This window comes from Trichosurus vulpecula, chromosome 2 (assembly GCF_011100635.1).
Source record: "Trichosurus vulpecula isolate mTriVul1 chromosome 2, mTriVul1.pri, whole genome shotgun sequence".
Taxonomy (NCBI): Eukaryota; Metazoa; Chordata; class Mammalia; order Diprotodontia; family Phalangeridae; genus Trichosurus; species Trichosurus vulpecula.
In genome coordinates, this window is record NC_050574.1 from 151627683 (window position 1) to 151641381 (window position 13699).

At 39.5% G+C, this 13699-nt stretch overlaps 1 pseudogene; it reads left to right on the plus strand.

Moving 5' to 3' along the window:
• Window positions 1-11927: 11927 nt before the first annotated feature.
• LOC118836060 lies at window positions 11928-12733 on the plus strand (annotated as a pseudogene).
• The last annotated feature ends 966 nt before the right edge of the window (window positions 12734-13699 follow it).

The following is a 13699-nucleotide window of genomic DNA, read 5'->3' on the forward strand; positions in this document are numbered from 1 at the left end:
GGTAAGTCGGATATATCACTAATTGTCAAATAATTCTGACCTGTCTATGAAGCAATCATCCCACATGATACATTGTACTATTTTTAAATGCAGTTATCAAGTATGGATAGATATGCATGTTCCTTCCGTTTTTACTCCTGGGAAATCTTAGGTAAACTTAAAATAGATGTTAAAATACATATGAAATAAGAGGGTGGGCAAAATGTATGAGGCAATTTATTGAAGAAGCATGATAAAAAAAATCATACATTAGAAGCTATTGTGTCAGATTGGTAAGTATGCAGTAGGGATTTGATCAAAAAGAAAATTTCCTACCAAAGGGACTTTTCACCAAAATGCATCTAAAATGTAATTTTGAAATAAATTTATTGAAGTTAGATGCAATTGAGCTGAATGGCAGGAAACAAATGAAGTGGCACATGATGAATATGGAATAAAGTTGTCAGATTATTCCAAAGTTATAAAAGACAAAAAAAAATCATTGCACTGGTCCCTTGAGAGAATGTGCTTAGATTAACATTTCATAACTGAGTAGGCACAGAGTGGGGCACTGATTCAGCAGTTTGGCCCAAGGTGAAGTTGACCAAGAAGGAACACAACATATGAGAGAAAATTATTCTTTTCAACAATGTATTATTGCCAAAATTTGTTTACTTTATTATTTGCTAAAATTTGTTCAAAAGGGACAAATGTTTATGGATCCTGCTAAATATTTTCATACTCTCAGTAGTAATGATCTAATATAATTACAGAAGGTATAGTTCACAAATTCCAATAAAGTAGCAAAACAACATCCTCTATTTTAAGAGGAAAATCCAGAGAACTAATTAGTTCATTACAAAGGAAACAAATAACTGTGCTACTCTGCCACCCCTTCCCCCAGCACCCTTTGATAGTAAGATACTTTAACAATGAAGGAAATAATGCAAAACAGACAATCAAATAGCAAAATAATCTCATGTCATACACAATAGCAAGCAAATATTATATCTCATTTTGTCCTTTTTTAAAAGTTCATTTTGCATTAAAAAATAAATAGTAGTTCAATTCAATGGAAAGAGTGCTGAATTTGGAGTCAGTGCTAATGTTTGAATCGTGCCAGTGCCGGGAGTATCTATTAGATTTTGGTAAAGCATTTTCCCTCCTGAAGCATCAGCTCCCACAGTAATATGTAACTTTTACTCATGAGCATGAGGCAGATTTATAAAAAAAAAGGTCCTAGTCATGGTAACTTTGCACTTAAAATAGTAGCTATGACATAGGTTGTGTTTATCACCTCAGTTGTAGAACACAACTCAAATAATGGGACAGGGTTTGAGCATCTACTCTTACACTAGAAACAGTCCTCTCCCCTATAGTTCCAATTGGGCCCTTGGGCCACAAACAAAGGAGACATGCAGAAACTTAAGAACTGAACTTAAATCTAACAACTTTCTTCTTAATTCAAATAAGTTAATAAAAACATGAAAAGAAGTAAAGCAGGGGCAGGGTGGAGCCTTAATTTCTGTGCTGTTGTTGTTCTTTAACTCTTAGCTCTCCTTCTACTTAGTTAGTGATGGGAGTAAATTCACAGTCAAATGTACCTCTCGCTTACCCACTTACATACAGGTCATCTCTCCTGCTCAGACAGAAGGAACTCAAAATGTGATATGTACCAACTGCCATTCCTTTCAAACTGATGCCTTATGAAAACTGCCAACTCTCCCTTCTCTCCTCATTCTCCTGCAAAATTCCTGTAATAGTAGTGCATGGGGAAAAAAATCTCCCCCCCAAAAAAGATGATATGTCAATTTTATTTCTTCTCAAACTGGAAAGAACTACAAATCAGGGGAAGGAGGAGATTGTGGCCATCCAATCCATTACCAAGTACTGTTATAAAATTAGTGTTAGACTAGTCAACTTCTGGGGCCCCCTACAGCTATGAATATAAAATTCTATGATGTATGGTTCTATGTTAACATCTCTGACTTGAAGTTGGGAATTTTATTTTTGTGATTTCTCTCCAATTATATTCTGACTTTTCTCTTCAACACTAGTATTCAAGCTCTTTAGGTTAAGACAATTACTATTTAAGTTTTTTGTTCTGCTATTATTGAAATTGATGTCCCATATGCATTTAGTGCATGCAATAGATTGAACTTCTTTGAACTAATAATTATTTTAAAAAGTAATTAACCTTCATTGATAACTTTGCTTATTAGAAATTGATACAATTAACAATTGTTGTGCTAAGAATAAAATTTCACCATGTATTGAAAACTTCTGTTAGTCAATTTTTTTTAATAAAGAGGCACATACTTGATAGGAGGTTATGTAGCTTACCTTTTTTTCTTTTTCTTTTAATAAATCACAATTATACCTTTGTAAAAGTTTTCCCATCAATCAGCTTCTTCGAATATGGTGGCTGGAAAGCAGGGACTTGACTAGGCCTCTCCTCCAGGAACCTCCAAACACCTATAAAATGGCTCTGAACAAATTCTAGAACTGTAGAACCCAGAAAATAGCAGAGAGATGCAGGACTTCAGCCCAGGACAGCATGCATGGTTGCTGGGTAAGGTCTATCACCTGGAATTGGGAGCATAGTGGAGCAGAGCCCAGGGTGGGCTGTGCCAGACCAATTAGACCAGGAGCCAGGCAGAACAGGCCCTAGTGCCCTGAATCAGTGAGCTGTGGCAGTTACTAGACTTCTCAACCCGCAAATACCAAAGAAAACAAAGAAAGTTAGTGGGAAAAACTGCAGGGGACAGAGTGAAAGGAGTCCGGGGTTTGGCCACCTCCCCTGGGGGCAGTGGAGGGCAGAGGAGGTGCAGCTACAGAACTACAGTTGCAGTTGCTTCCAATCCCAGGCCAACCTGGTGGGAGGAATTAAGTGGTGGATCAGAGTAGGAGTGCAGAGCCTGCTTAGATCTGAGTACAGTCCAGGTTGGCTGTTCTTGGGGGAGGAGTAGCGCTGGTGTGGCAGAGCTTGCTATGTAGAAATAGCTCTGAAAACAACAGAATAGCCCCTCAATCTTGGGACAAAGCACTATCTACTCTACAAGTAGTCATACCCCGATGAAAAACTCTAGGGTCAAGTGGTTGGCTGGGAACATGGCCAGGCAGCAAAAATGGACTCAGATTCAGTCTCAGACTTTGGAATCTTTCTTTGGTGACAAAGAAGACCAAAACCTACAGCCAGAGGAAGTCAACAAAGTCAAAGAGCCTACATCAAAAGCCTCCAAGAAAAACACGAACTTGTCTCAGGCCATGGAAGAGCTCAAAAAGGATTTGGAAAAGCAAGTAAGATAAGTAGAGGGAAAATTGGGAAGAGAAATGAGAGTGATGCAAGAAAACCATCAAAACCAAGTCAATGACTTGCTAAAGGAGGCCCAAAAAATACTGAAGAAAGTAACACCTTAAAAATAGACTAACTCAAATGGCAAAAAGCTCCAAAAAGCCAATGAGGAGAAGAATGCCTTGAAAGGCAGAATTAGCCAAATGGAAAAGGAGGCCCAAAAGACCACTGAAGAAAATATTACCTTAAAAATTAGATTGGAACAAGAGGAAACTGGTTACCTTATGAGAAATCAAGATGTCATAAAACAGAGCCAAAGGAATGAAAAAGTGGAAGACATTGTGAAATATCTAATTGGAAAAACCACTGACCTGGAAAATAGATCCGGGAGGGATAATTTAAAAATTGTTGGACTACCTGAAAGCCATGATCAAAAAAAAAGAGCCTAGATATCATCCTTCAAGAAATTATCAAGGAGAACTGCCCTGATATTCTAGAGCCAGAGGGCAAAATAGAAAGTGAAAGAATCCACAGATTGCCTCCTGAAAAAGATCCCAAAAAGAAAACTCCTAGGAATATTGTCGCCAAATTCCAGAGCTCCCAGATCAAGGAGAAAATACTGCAAGCAGCTAGAAAGAAACAATTTGAGTATTATGGAAACACAATCAGAATAACCCAAGATCTGGAAGCTTCTACATTAAGGTATCAAAGGGCTTGGAATATGATATTCCAGAGGTCAATGGAGCTAGGATTAAAACTAAGAATCACCTACCCAGGAAAACTGTATCATGCTCCAAGGCAAAATGTGAATTTTCAATGAAATAGAGGACTTTCATGCTTTTTCAGTGAAAAGACCAGTGCTGAATAGAAAATTTGACTTCCAAACACAAGGTTCAAGAGAAACATGAAAAGGTAAACAAGAAAGAGAAGTCATAAGGGACTTAGTAAAGTTTCACTGTTTTGTTCATATTCCTACATGGAAAGATGATGTCTATAATTCATGTAACCTCAGTACTAGGGTAGCTGAAGAGAATATACATATATATATATATGTATAGACAGAGGACACAGGGTGAGTTGAATGTGAAGGGATGATATCTAAAAAAAAAATCAAATTAAGGGATGAGACAGGAATATATTGAGAGAGCGAGAAGGGAGAGATAGAATGGGGTTAACTATCTCACACAAAAATGGCAAGAAAAAGCAGTTCTGTAGGAATGGAAGAGGGGGCAGGTGAGGGGGAATGAGTGAATCTTGCTCCCATCGGATTTGACCTGAGGAGGGAATACCATACACACTCAGTTGTGTATCTTACCCCACGGGAAAGAAGGAGGAAAGAGACAAAAAAGGGGGGATGATAGAAGGGAGGGCAGATAGGGGGAGGAGGTAATCAAAAGCAAACACTTTTGAAGATGGACAGGGTCATGGGAGAAAATTCAATAAAGGGGGATAGGATAGGATGGAGGGAAATATAGTTAGCCTTTCACAACATTGGTGTAGTGAAAGGGTTTTGCATAATGATACACATGTGGCCTCAGTTGAATTGCTTGCCTTCTTAGGGAGGGGTGGTGGGGAGGGAAGAGGAGAGAGAATTTTGAACTCAAAGTTTTAAAAGCAGATGTTCAAATAAAAAGCTTTTGCATGCAACTAGGAAATAAGATACACAGGCAATGGGGCATAGAAATCTATCTTGCCCTACAAGAAAGTAAGTGAAAAGGGGATGGGGGGAGTGGGGTGACAGAGAGGGCTGACTGGGGAATGGGACAATCAGAATATATGCCATCTTGGAGTGGGGGGAGGGTAGAAATGGAGAGAAAATTTATAATTCAAACTGTTGTGAAAATCAATGCTGAAAACTAAAAATATTAAATAAATAAATAAATAATGATTAAAAGCAGTTTTCCATCAAAAGCATAATTTTACTAAATTAGAGGTGTGTATACACATATGCAGATACAGATATATTGCTTAGTAACCAATACATGAAAACATACTTGAGAGGATTCCAGAGAAGTTAGTACCTGATAAAAATTAATATTTCAGCCATAATTTATTTTTGTAGCATAAATCCTAAGTTAGGAAATATATTTTTCTGCTGACCTTAATGATTTCAGGCAAACTACTCAACCTGAAAACAAATTTAGCAGCTGAAATTTTTTTCACTAGCCCCTCTGACACATACAATTGTGTTTGATAAAGGACAGAAAACATTTGCCTAGGAAGGCTGAATTTCAATACCATCCATTGCTTTTCAAGTCTTATTTTTTTTTTTACTCTTCAAATTCCATTTTTATTCAGGCCTCGTAAAGATTCTTTTAGACAAGAAGTAGCTAAGCATGGTTCTTTAAACCACTGTTATTAAGCATTGACTTTAGTTTTTGTTTGTTTTGGCTATATATTTTGAAAAGGGTTCTTAAAAGCAGGACAGTTCTGGCACTTGTCATCTATCCCATGGTGATGTGCTACAGTAATAGATGAAGGAATTTCAGCGAAACAAATAGTCTCTTGAACCATGAAATAACAATGTTGCTCTATGTAGATCTAGGATCTCATCAATTTATATGTTCCCTCCAATGATGAATATCACAACCTATCCACAGCAAATGATTGTATAGGAATCTTGTCTATATTCTTGAAAACAAAAACAAACAAAACTAATATGCTCTTTGTCTTTTTTGATTTTTTTTCTTAATGTGATGAGGACATCAACATAGGTCTTTAGCTATCCACTTATCTTCCCCGATCTTGATGCTTAACGAGCCCTTCTTCTCTTCCATATATTTGCCTGATGACATCTTTCACTTTAGATTATTTTAAATTTAAAATTCCTCACTGATTGAGGCATGGTAGGGAATCCTGTAAAAATGTCTGATCCTCATTAGGTACAAAACAATTTTTAACCTCTGGTTATATGAGTAGAGATTTGTTTTCATATACATATTTGACATTTTAAGGTGTACTGTGCTTTTCATCCTCTCTGTATAAAGTGAAACAATGATCACGGTTTCATCTGGAATAGGCAGATGTCAACAACATAGAGCCTATCACCAGATGGTAGCTCTCTTGTCATTTATAGCAGCACCCCTCCCTTCCTTCTTATATACTATCCTTCATACTAGATATCTTTCTGTCTCTATAGCAGCATCCATCACCACTGTACCTAACATCTTTGGAAAGTTATTCCCTGTCAGAATGTATGCAGTAAAAACTGAAGATTGAGGGGAGAAATTATCCAGACATTATCCGGTTCTCATCTTCTCATCTCCTCATCTCTCTCTGTGTCTGTCTCTGTCTCTCTGTCTCTGTGTCTCCTTCCCTCCCTCCTTCCCACTCTCTCTCTCATTCTCCCTCTCCCATACATAAATAGATAAGATTATGTAGCAATGTGCACACATATTTAACATATGCATGTATATAAATACATGTATGAATAGGCATTGTCATATAGTATATTTGTGTTTTATATTTGCACATTTATTTATGGACACATGCATATATTCAACTTAATAACACTCTGAGAAATAAGAGAGAGAAGCAAACATACTTCACTGTGCAGCTATGATCTGCCTTTAAATTTCCCAGCAAAGCCTCGAGAAGCAATCAGGATCCAGCCTAGTAGTAAACTGATACTGAAGACAATATTTTGGGTCTTATAAACAACAGTTTGAATCTGTCCATTGGCCATGTTAAATCTGGAAGTGAATATTGTAGGACAAATGCATTGTAGTATCTGCATAAAATTTTAACTTGATTCTTCCTAGTGATTCAAAGGGTACATTAGACAATATACTAACTTGTTGTTTGTGGGGGTATGTTCTTTTCATGCTATATCTTCTCAGTAAATGTCCCTTTTCAAATGTCAATTGATTATTCCTGGAGTGCTATTATTTCATTTTAAACATTGGACATAACACATCAGAATGGGGGACTGAGTTGTTTATGTTAGAAAAGAATCGCCTTTCATGTTATGACTAGAACTCTGAGAGGAAGATATATGCAAACTGGTCTGGAAACATGTGCTCCAAGTGTTTAGGTGACTTAAGAGAGCAAGTAAAGAATCTCTCTGCATTAGCATATGTGTATATGCATATGTATTAGGAAGATATTTGTATATACCTTTCTTTCTTCCTTTCTCTTTGTTTCTTTCTTTCTATCTATCTATCATCTATCTATTTATCTATATATCTATCTGCCTGTCTGTCAGTGTGTCTATCAATATCTACATATTTAACTGAGCCAAGGAACTTTGAAAATATCTTCATTTTTAAGTTTTCATGTATTTCTGATTATCTTAGCTCTATTTTCACAATCAGAAAATCTTAAAAATTAGGCTCTTAAAACATTTTCCTTTCATTTACTAATGTATAAACACCAAAAGGATAAACTAAGTACTTTTGGGTGTCAAATAAATAATAGAAATGCATGAAGACATATCATAGTGAATACACACACACGCGCACACAAACTTGAATTGGCCTCAGTAAGGACTAACTATAGAAAAAACTCTTTCACTCCATAATAGAACTAAAAGGGGAAGACTTGAACTACAACTGTTTACTGGCTCCGTGAATAAATATATGATATCCATTTAGGACTCCGGTGATCAGCACATTTGTTGAGAATTGCCTGAGAAGGCATTTAGATGCTTTGCCTTCTCCTCCTAAGGGACCCATAAAGTGAGTACTTGCTATATTCAATAAAGCCAAGTACAAAACAATTAATTGATCAGATGGACAGTGCTCTTTGCTTGATTTAAGAGATAGAAGTTGTACTCTTATTAACTGCTATCCCACATCCCCTTTTATCATCTGCGTCCTTCAGATTTATTCACCTTTAATTTCATTTGTTGATTTTATATGGTCATCAGATATCGAGACACTGTGTTCATTTGAGTGTGAGGTTGTAATGCACCAGCTTTTTATCCTGATATGATTGCTTAGATCCAGGTTCATAAATAAAGCTAAAGACCTGCAAAGCAAATATGTGCTTATTCTTTTTCCAAGATATTTGGGAAGAGATGACTGGCAGTTAGCATGCAAACTACATCTATAATATAAGGAAGCCAAGTTGATTTTTGATCCAAATTGTTAAAATATTCATCTGAAGAAACTCTTTCCTTTCACTGGATTATGAAAAGAAAAAAGTGAAATTTGGAATACTCTTTGTACTCTGTGTTTGCCTTTAAGCATAAGAAGGGAAAACAGCAAGAATTGTCCTAAAATAATTTATTAAGTTCTCACTATGGGCAAAGTATTGAGCTAAGCTCTGCAGGGGCTAAAAGAAGAACATAAGACCTAATCCACATACTCGAGGGCCTCCTAATCTAATTAAAGAGATAAGGCTTTCAAAAGACTACTAAATAAAAAGATATAAGGCATTATGTCATTAAAGATGGAATGTTACAGGGGAAAACAATGCTATTTGAATTTAGAAGCTGGAGAGATCAACATGCAATTGGGACATAAAGTTCACAAAGGATTTTGGGATCATGCTGGATTGAAAGACATGAATTCACAACGTAGAAGGGGTGCCAAATGTTGGGTCCCAATCTTAAACTGAATTAAGAGAGGCAGTGTTCAGAATTAGGGAAATAATAGTCCTCATATACCCTTCCCTGATCTGATATCTAAAAAATGATTGTAGCTCTAGAGACTCTAATTTAATAAAGACTTTTACTAGGTGAGATTACATTCAAAAGAAGGCAATGAGGATAATGAGGGCACTGCTAATAAAAGGATATGGAGGTTTATTTTGAAGAAGGGGTGGAATACAATAGCATTTTTTTCTTCATCTAATATTTGAAGAGCTGAGATATATTTAAAAAAAGTAATTCAAGTTTTACTTGTCAGAAAGAGGGAATATCACATTGTATAAGAGAACTCTAAATAATTAGAACAATCCAAAATTGTGCCCTCGGCATGTAGCAGTTTCTTCATAACTAATGTGCTTAAAGAGAACCTTTCTTTGAAATATATAGTAGAGGAGATTCCTATTCAGGAACAAATTAGTCTATATAATGTCTAATGTGCCTTCCAACTTGGAGATGTATTGAATCTGAACATTTTCACAGAAGAAATTGAGTTTAAGCTAAAACTTTGTCAAAGGGTAGCCAGAACTTAGATAGGGAGGGTAAAGAAGAAGAACATGAACTATGAGATGGAGAAGAATGTAAACATGGTGCTTCTTATTACATAATTGAAACTTAAAGAAAGTAGGGAAAACCATCAAACCATATAGGTATGACTTGAATAACAAATATGGACTAAAGGTTATTAATAGATTTGAAGGATTATATCTAGCAGCTAGCATGCCTGAGGAACTATGGACAGAGGTTTGCAATATTGTACAGGGGGAAGCAACCAAAAAATTCCAAAGGAAAAGAAGAGTAGGAAAGCAAAACGTCTCTCTGAGGAGGCTTTACAAATAGCTAAGGAAAGAAGAAAAGTGAAAGGTAAAGGACAAAGTGCAAAATATACCCAACTGAATGAAGAATTCCAGAGAGTAGCAAGGAGAGATGAGGAGGTTTTCTTAAATGAGCAATCTAAAGAAATAGAAGAAAACAATAGAATGTGAAAGACAAAAGATTTCTTCAAGGAAATTAGAGATATCAAGGAATATCATGCAAAAATAAGCATGATAAAAAAAGAAAGAGACTTAATAGAAGCAGAAGAGATTAAGAAGAGGTGGCAAGAATACACAAAAGAACTATACAAGAAACATTTTAACATCACCAATACTCACCCAGAGCCAGATATTCCGGGGAATGTAGTCAAGTGGGCCTTAGGAAGCATTGCTAACAATAAAGTTAAGAGAAGTGGTAAAATTCCAGCTGGGCTATTTAAAATCCTAAAAGATGATGGTTTTAAAATGTTGTACCCAATATGCTAGTAAATTTGGAAAACTAAACAGTGGCCACTGGATTGGAAAAATTCATTTTACATCCCAATCCTAAAGTAGAAAAATGCCTTTAAGTAATGTTCAAGTTATTGAACAATTGCATTCATTTCACATGCTAGCAAGGTTTACTTAAGATGCTGCAACTTAGGCTTTGGCAATATATGAGCTCACAATTACCAGAACAGGCTGTTTTTTCAAGAGGCAGAAGAACTAGAAACCAAACTGTCAACATTTATTGGATTATGGAGAAAGCAACTGGATTATGAAAAAAATAAGGGCATTCCAGAAAAACAGACAAAATAAAACATCTACTTCTGCTTGATTGACTATGGTAGAGCTTTTAACTATGTGGATCACAACAAAATGTGGCAAGTCCTCAAAGAAACAGGACTAACAGATCATCTTACTTGTCTCCTGAGGGACCTGTATTCAGGCCAAGAAGCAGCAATTAGAACAGAACAGGGAACAACTGATTGGTTTCAGATTGGAGAAGTACAGCAAGGCTGTATTATACTGTCTCTTCATTTTTTTAAATTATATGCAGAGTACATTATGCAGAATTTCAGGGTAGATGAATCAAAAGCTGGAGTTAAGGTTACTGGTATAAATATTAACAATCTTAGATATGTAGAGGATACCGCTCTGATGAAGAAAGATATGAGGAATTAAAAAAAGTCTTTCGGTGAGGGTGAAAAAGGAGAAATGTCAAAGCTGGCTTGAAGCTTAACATAAAAAACAAACAAACAAACAAAAAATCTAAGGTCTTGGCAACTGGTTTCATCATTCCCTCCAACAGAAAGTGAAGAAATTGAAGCAGTGTCAGATTTTATATTTTTTTACTCAAAGATCTGGCTGCATATCTGACTGCAGCCATGAAATTAAAAGACATTTGATCTTAGAGCAAAATGTATGTGAATCTGCATAGCATGCTAAAAAGCAGAGACATCACCTTGCCAACAAAGTTCTGTATGGGCAAAGCTATGTTGGGTTTTTTGTTTGTTTTTTTCCGCAGTAGCAATGTATGGCTATGAGAGTTGCACTATAAGAAAAGCTGAGAAGCAGAGAAACATTTTCAAATTGTGGTGCTGGAGAAGACTTTTGAGGGTTGTTTAGACAGGAGATCAAATCCATCAATAATTGAATAAATCAATTTAGGCTATTCACAAGAAAGTCAGATACTGAAGTTGAAACTCACAAACTTTGACCACATAATGAGAAAATGGGACTCATTGGAAAAGACCCTAGTGTTGGGATAGAAGATATGCAAAAGTAAAAGGGGAATGGCAGAGGAAGAAATGGTTAGATAATCTCTTCTCCCCTCCCCTCCCTCTCCCTCTCCTTCTCCCTCTCCCTCTCCCTCTCCCTCTCCCTCTCCCTCTCCTTCTCCCTCTCCCTCTCCCCTCTGCTAGCTTCTCAGAGCTCTCAGCCTTTCGCTTTCTCTGCTGTCCCTCTGTCTCAGTCTTTCCTCGGTGAGCGCTCTCCACCCCTGGTCCATGGCCGGCCCTCCCTGGCAGGCCGCTGCCTTCCTGGAAAGCTTGGTTATATTAGGAAAGTCCAGCCACGTGAGCACCCTGGGAGCCTGAGATTCTAAGCAGCCCCAGGGTTTTAGAGAAACTGAAACTGGGCTCTGGTAGTGGAGTAGTCACCAGAGATTGAAAGGCTTTGCTTCCTGAAGCCGAGCTGGGAACTTGGAGGCTGCAGACAAGAGGACACCCTGCGTCTCTCATTCATCTGGCTTCCCATTGGGAACCAGGCCATGCACCTGTGCAATGGGGCACCCCCGTCCAAAGAAGGGAAGCTTCTTCTGGTGATTGACCCCAGGGAGGTAGACAGACAGCTGAAGCGGAGACAGAAAAACCGGGTTGTGGCCCAGCGGAGCAAGCAGAAGCATATGGATAAGGCGGATGAACTGCACCAGGAACACGAGTGGCTGGAAAGAGACAACCAAGCCCTCCAGAAGGAGATCTGGTCACTGCAGGATGAGGTGAAGCTCTGACTCTGGGCCTTAGAGGAGCATCAGCAAGTCTGCCTGCTGGCTGTGGTTCCTGCCTCTGCTCAGACTCCTCCTGACCGCTGGAGCCAGACTGGGTCAGCTCCCCAGACTCCCCCTGCCCAACCGCACACCTCTCTTATGGTGCAGACCTTTCCTACATCTCTATAGGTGCCTGCCTCCCCTTCTGCTCAACCTCCTCCTCCACCTCCTCCAGTGCAGGCCCTGGATCCTCCCAGCCTCTCCTCAGCTCACTCCCTCTCCTCCCCTCTGACACCTTTCTTGGTCACCTCACCTCTGACAGAGTCTCCCTCTGGGGCTGCCTTGCCTCAGACCCATGGGGCTTCCAGCCTCCTGGCCTCCTGTGGGTTCAACCCTCACCTCCCAGCTCCACCCTCCCCAGCAAGCTGCTTCTTTGCTTCCCCTTGGGGCCAGAAACCTCAGAGAAGGAAACAAAGAAGACATGTTGGGTGGTCCTTCAACGACCCCCCACCCAGAGGGGAATGGGCAGGTCTAGGCCTGTGTCCTGTCCTCCATCCATTTTTAACCCAACCTCTGTTCTCTTTCCCTGACAAGTCATACTAAGACTCTGACCTTGGCCTCTGAGGCTGCATCATCCTGGCCCCAGCTCTCGCTAGCCACCTTCCTACCCCTGCTTCGGTTCCTTCATCAGCAGAACCCTGACCCAGAGAACGACAAAGCTGCCCAGGACTGAGGAAGGCCAGTATCATCAGCTCCCTCTCTGGGGGCCCGGCCAGCCCACCCTGGGACAGAAGGTGAGGGAAGCCCAGCTCTTTTCTTGCATAGGACATCCCCTCCTTGGCTCTGGGACCAGAATGCCTGTGGCCTTGGGGCTCCAGCAGACCCTGTTGACTGTGGGCCTGGCAGCATTTAGGGGTGGGCTGGGGAGGCCCAAGGATGTTTGTCAGATATTTATGCCACTGTACTTCTGGCTTCAAAGGCCTAGGAGAATCTGCTAGTGGCAGGATGGGCCTCCGACACAAAAGTGATTGATGGCTGCCCACATCTGGCCACTCCCTAGAGGAAAGGGCCTGTTTCAGAGTCTGCTAATGGACACTCCCAGTCCTGCTGGCCATCTACCAAAGCATTCTAGCTTCTCCTGCCCCTCACTGTGTCATCACAGGAAAGCTTTCTTCTCCTGGGCCTCCATTTCTCCACGTGGAGGTTGGCCCAGCAGCCATCTGTGGGCCATCCTGGGATTCTCTGAATCTTCTCACTGCCCCTAACTTTGCCCTCTGAAGCTCAACAAGGAGGAAGTACATTGGGAAGTGGTGGTGATTGGGAGGCCAGGGAACGAGCTGCATATGGAGGCAGGAGACACTCTTGGAGGCACTCTCAGGAGGCCCAGGGTGTCTTCCCTCTGCCTCTTAGTCCTGCTCTTCTGCTTTCTAGTCAGTCAACAAGCATTTCTTAAGCACCTACTGTGTGCCAAGTACAGCACTAAGTGCTGGGCATACCAAGGAAAGAAAAAACAGTCCCTGCCCCCAGGAGATTGTAGTCTAATGGGGAGATGATAC